Source organism: Myotis davidii, unplaced genomic scaffold, assembly GCF_000327345.1.
Source record: "Myotis davidii unplaced genomic scaffold, ASM32734v1 scaffold514, whole genome shotgun sequence".
Lineage (NCBI taxonomy): Eukaryota > Metazoa > Chordata > Mammalia > Chiroptera > Vespertilionidae > Myotis > Myotis davidii.
Window position 1 is genome coordinate 162,088 of NW_006286236.1, and position 5,907 is coordinate 167,994.

At 52.7% G+C, this 5,907-nt stretch overlaps 1 protein-coding gene across 4 annotated transcripts in view; it reads left to right on the forward strand.

Annotated features, from left to right (window-relative positions):
• The first annotated feature begins 1,883 nt into the window (after positions 1 to 1,883).
• PLA2G6 (phospholipase A2 group VI) overlaps positions 1,884 to 5,907 on the forward strand; it is a 41,587-nt gene continuing 37,563 nt past the window's right edge. For 2 of the 4 annotated variants that reach the window (XM_006757412.2, XM_015559844.1), the window contains exon 1: positions 1,884 to 2,009. The gene's annotated coding sequence lies outside the window, so the exon portion shown is untranslated. Of the gene's footprint in view, positions 2,010 to 2,547; positions 2,607 to 2,855; positions 3,036 to 5,907 lie in introns of those variants that run through there. The other 2 variants (XM_006757411.2, XM_015559843.1) reach the window with 2 other exon arrangements.

The window sequence follows — 5,907 nt, forward strand, 5'->3', positions numbered from 1 at the left end:
TGCTGAAGAATGGGACTCATTCTGTTGAAACTACACATTTTTTTGGCGGGGGGTCTGTTTGCTCGGTAGTGGGTGGAATACCTGGTCTTTTGCAGTCTCCCGGATAACCGTCACCCTAACTTCACTTGCTATGGGTGTATAGGAAAAAATATTTTCATGGAGAATTCTGAGTTTTCATCCCATTCTCTCCACTCCAAGCTGAAACTCTTGAGCAAAACTTCAATTTGTTTAAGGTAACAGTTTCCTCATCTGTGTGGATAGGAAAAAAAAAAAAAAGGAGTTGAATGGAAGATAACCTCACAGGGTGATAAGGTCATAAATTCCTAACGGGGAGGTCATGGTGGGTAGTCTTGCTCCAGGTCTATACCTTCTTTAGTGAAAAGTTTTAAGCCAGCCCTGTCCATTGCGCTTGTGCATCTAGGTTAACATCTGGTATCTCTGAAATGCCATGAGTAATACCCCTCAAAGGGGATGTTAACCCTCAAGAGAGCACAGAATCTTGCTAACGATCCTGTAATCCAACCTCCACCTTGCTTTCTCTAATCTTCCTTAATTTCAAATGCATAAAAGAAACCGCAAAACTGTTATTCTCCATGGCATGGGAGATCCTGCTCCCCAGCATATGCCCTCAGTTTGGCACAAATAAACCCATAAAGATTATCATTTCTTACATTGACATCTGTAAAAATGCCAACCAGAGTAACCCACCCCAGCAGTGATGGATGTGAAGTCTGGTTCCTTTGTAACTGGCAAAGCTCGGTACCAGCATTGGTCACTATGGTTAGTTGTAACTGTCTAGAGCAGCGGTTCTCAACCTGTGGGTTGCGACCCCTTTGGGGGTTGAACAACCCTTTCACAGGGGTTGCCTAAGACCATCGGAAAACACATATATAATTACATATTGTTGTTGTGATTAATCACTATGCTTTAATTATGTTCAATTTGTCACAATGAAAATACATCCTGCATATCAGATATTTACATTATAACAGTAGCAAAATTCATAACAGTAGCAAAATTCAGTTATGAAGTAGCAACGAAAATAATTTTATGGTTGGGGGTCACCACAACATGAGGAACTGTATTAAAGGGTCTCGGCATTAGGAAGGTTGAGAACCACTGGTCTAAAGCCTTAACTAAACCGTGCCCGGGTTGCATTGGCAGCCCTGTCTGGGCATTAATATCTTTGGACAGGCTGAGGGTCAAACTCCCTTCTTTCCACAGGAATGACAACAGGAACTCCATTTCCCATGGGGACAGAGAGCAGTTTGGAAAATTCATGTGACCTAGGGCTGGGGGGTCATTAGTGCTCACTTCTCAGACGAGCTCACAGCAATCAATTTGCTCAAGTTCGTACTAAAGGTGCTAAGAGAATTCCTGAGATTGGCTTGGGTCAGGGCTGCCCGATTACCAGAATTTTATTTTTATTATTATTATTTTTTAGCATAACTATAGTTAAAATTATTGTTTTTAGCTTAAATTTAAATTTAACCCCGGAGAATTTAACGGGGCATCCCGTATTTTTATTTGCTAAATCTGGCAACCATAGCTTGGGGGTTGCCGGCAAAATAAAACCCGGGTTCCTCCCTGTTCTGCCCTATGTCTTTGGTGGGTTTAGTTTTCTCTTTATGAGCCAGTCCCCCAGACTGCAGGCCTGACCTTCTCAGGAGGCGGAGCGTGGAGGAGGCCGAGATTCTGCCCCTCACCAACATGTCTGCCAACGCGCCGTCACAAGGACCTTCCGCCCAGCACAGACATGGCCGCGCGGCGCCGGCGCCGATTGGCTACAGCCCACAGCCCGCCCCTCCCCCCGGCGCTGGGAGCCTCGACCATTGGGCGGTTAGAAAAGATGGCGACTCCCGTCCCGCCTCCCTCGCGCGCAGGGCTCGCGGCACGGGGGCGGGGCCTCAGCGCTGCCGGGAGGCCAGGCCTTCGCTGATTGGCGGAGAGCGGTGGCTGTGGCCGGGGGCTTGTTTGCGGAAGTACAAAGAAGTGCTGAGTAAGCCGAGGTGAGTGACGGGGCAGGGGAGGCGGGGCCTGAGGGGCCCCCCCAACCTCCTCAGCGCCTCAGACTTCGTGGTCCTTCCCTCGCACCTTCCCCGTGTTCCCTGAGACACGTTCTCCATTCACCCTTGTGTGACACCCGAGTACCCCCCACCCCGGATTCCTCCCTTTGACCCCCGGCGTCCTCAACTCCCATCCCGTGACCTCTCTTGTCTCCCAGGAACCCCCAGCTTTGAACGTGGGTCCCCATCGGTACCCCAACCTGCCTGTGTGGCTCCCCTCTGTCCCTAACTTCCTGAGTCAACCCCTCCTCCCTTCCCCATCTCTCAGTGGCCCCCGCTTTCACTCTGGCCCCACTGATTAGCCCCCCCCTCTTTTCTGGGCGCTCCCGAGTTTTCTGCCTGTGTCTTCCCATTTCCTCCCCACGTCACCCCCATTTGTTTCCCTGCCTGCTCCCCCACCCATGCTCCCTCCGTCCCCATAGCCTCCTCGCCCCAGAGTCTCCCAACCCCCTACTCTTCTGTCCACCTCCTGCTCCCACAGATGACCTGGAAGCTGGTGACAGGGTGCATGTGACCCATGTGACCGTGTGACTGGGACAGGCAAGCCGTGGGTGTGGGAGAGGGAGGAGGGCCAAGGGCTCAGGGATTTATTTATTTTTTAACAGACTATCAAACAAATACCTTCCCTTCCCCTAAGCTTCTGGATCTTTCTCTCACCTGCCTCTTACCCGCCCGACAGGAAGTTAGGCAGGTTTGGTTTGGCAACACATGTGCTCCACCCTTGGGCTGAGTGCAGTGTTTTTGTTACTGTCTTTGCCCGAGAATGTTACTGGGGTTTGGAGGCTATTCTTCATCTGAGTCAGTTCCCTCACCTGTGATGGGGGGATTGTATTTCCTGCCCTCATACGGCTGCCGTGAGGTTCACACTGAGATAATGCAGAAAAACACAGCGTTGAGATCAGTATGGTCCTGGACAAATGCATGCTTTTGCTATTTTGTCATTGACGAGGAGGGGAAGACAAGTAGAAGGTAACATTGTCTTTTATGTAGTGTTGGCAGTATTTATTGATCATGCGCTATGAGTCAGGCTCTCTTCTATGTTAACCTTACCATCCATTCGTTCCTCATGTACTTAACAGATACCAATGGGCTGTTTACTATGTTTGAGGCTGCCCTTGATGTAGCCAGTGTTATTCCCCTTTAACACAAGGAAAGAGGGCAGCTCAGTTGCCTGAGATCACACCAACTGATGTCGGTTGGAACTGGAATCTAGATCCAGTACTTGGTGACACCAGAGCCCATGTGAGTGCCCGGCTGTGTAAGGGTCGCTGCTGCTGTCTCAGTGCCCAGGGCACTTTTTCTCCTCCCGTGGGTTACTGTCTTCCTAGATGACAGCCATAGCTTGGGGGTACCTGGCAGTCCTCAAAAGGGGATTTCCTTCTCACTCGGCAGAGTGACATCAGCAAGAGAAGGAGGAGGAATTGAAATTGTGTGTGCGCTCACGCATTGCTATCGCGAAGGAGCACCTAATCAGCATTTAAACCTTTGTTGGTATTTTGCCTATTTATCCTCTTTCTGATTTACAGCCCTCTACAGCATAAGTTCTCGGAGAGCAGGGATTTTGTCTTTTGTTCATTCATGTATTCTCAGTAGTTAGAACCGTGCCTGCCGTGTAATAGATCTTCAGTAAATCTTTGTAGAGTGAGTCATACATAGAATGGACCATGCCATCAGCCTGAAGATCTCTTAGTGGTTGGTGTCTCCTGTGCAGCTCCAGCAGCACTCCCAGGCAGTTTGCTCGCAGGCATGGCCCAGCTGAGCAGAGTGAATGAGAGGGACACCTTGTCCTTTTTTTGAAAGAGCCTTTGGCACTGACTCATGTGAATGGCAGTGCATTTGTAAGACGGGGCCTCAGCTTTTGGAGTACAAGAGCCTGAAAATCAGGCCTGACTCAGCCGTCTCCCATTCAGGCTTGCTCCTGAGGGAGTCTGAGGAGTATGAGCTGGGGCTCTGGATTCCAACGATTTCGGTTCAGATCTGGCAAGTTATGTACCCTCCTGTGCCTCCATTTCCTGGGTGTAATATGGCAGAAGTGTACCTTCTTTTATGAGTGTCTTGAGGATTAAATATGATAATTACCTAAAAGATGTGGTGAGGCGCCTGGTACCCAGGGAGTGCGGGGTGAACGTAGCAGTGGTGTTGGGGTGCAAGGGGATGGGAGCGAGCTCTTCCTCATTCGTCACTCGCTTAGGAATGAGGGACGAGCTGGGGTCAGAGTGACCATGTGGAGGGACATTTTGTCTTGTAGGCAGCCTTGGCGGTCCAGAGGCTCAGATGGGAGGTGGCGATGGCATTTGACTTGACCCCACTTTCATCTAGTCTTTCCTCACGCACCAGCTGAGTGCCTACTATGTGCAGGCCCTCTGCCTAGTGCTGTTCAGGAGACTAAGGAAGAAGGCATGAGTGCAGCTGCAGGCAACACCTCCCATCTCCTCTCCCTGGGCATCGGTTTCCCGTATTCCCCACAGTTGCACTTGCCCTCTGTAATGGGCACCTGTGAGCTGCGAGGCAGCCAGCAGAAAGAGAATTCCCTGCCGGCCGCAAAGCAGGTGGCTGTGGGGAGATGTGCTCACGTGCGGAGGTGCAGGAAGGGAGCACACAGTGGCCAGCAGCCGGGGCGCTGATCAGACCCCGTGGAGCCATCGGCTGCACAGGAGGGTGTCGCTGTCCTGTGGCCATTGCTCCGATCATGGGACATCCTGTCGTAAGCAGCGGCTCAGGAGGCCTGATTTCCAGCTGGAGCAGTTCTGCGTGTGTTCCCAGGGTCCCCACGTGGCCAGTCCCGTGAGGTCAGCTTCCTGGCCCGGCTGCCTGAGGATCCTGTTACGCACCTCCCAGCGGCGTCCTGCCCTCTGGCCAGGCTTCTTGGAGAAGGAGGCAGAGGCTGTGAGAGTTTTCCCCCCTTGGAGTGTGAGCTCAGCTCGTGTCTATAAAGCTGAGCTTTCCAGACCAAAGCGCAGCGTCCCTCCTGGGGCCCAGCAGGAGCCCCGTAAAGGTTCCTCTGGTGTAGGGTTGCAGGGTCGAGCGCCCCCTGAGCCTTTCTTAGAGGTGATGCAGCTCCGAGTGGGTGGGAGTAGGGTGTGTGTTCTGCTACCACCTGCAGGGGAGTTAGAGAGGAGTGCCTCAGAGGTGCCGGCCTGTGGGCTTCCAACCGGCTCATTCACTAGTTCTCACTGGTTCATTCACCAAACACATGTTAGGTGCTTGGCTAAATCACTACCTACTAGGTGCTTTGATAAATCAAAAGGGGGCAGGGGGGCAGCCCAAACCCACAGATACACCCCCGTAAGTACAGGGTAAGGACTGCAGTGTAGTGCGCTGGGCAGTGGGGGTACAGAGGCAGGAGCAGGGGCACCGGGGGCTGAGAGCAGGGAAGACACAGAGTATGGTTCTCAGAAGAGGTGGCATATGAGCCCCTCCTTGAAGGACGAGGGATTGTTCATTTGTCCAACAGTCCTTTTTGAGAGCATCCTCTGAGACGGAAAATAGGTGCGCGGGGGGTCGGGGGGGGAAGGGTTGAGGGGGGAGGAAGGGTGCAGGGACACTGAGGCTGGAGTGGCATGCTCCGTGGGCAGCGTGGCTGGAGCAGCAGTGCAAGCAGCTGGCTAGAGGATGGGCTGGGCCAGCCCGCATAGATGCTTACCTCACGGTTTTACCTCACAGGGTCTGATTTGCACAGAGGGGTGTAAGGTGGGTGGGTGGGCCAGGCCCTCATGGTGCGTAGGCACAGAAAGGGCTGTGGGGTGAGCTGGGAGGGAGTGTGGCATGAGGGGCAGATCCAGTGCCCTGAGGGTTCCCAGGGCGCAGCTGGGCCTTGAAGGGGGAGCAGAGGTTCTGGCAG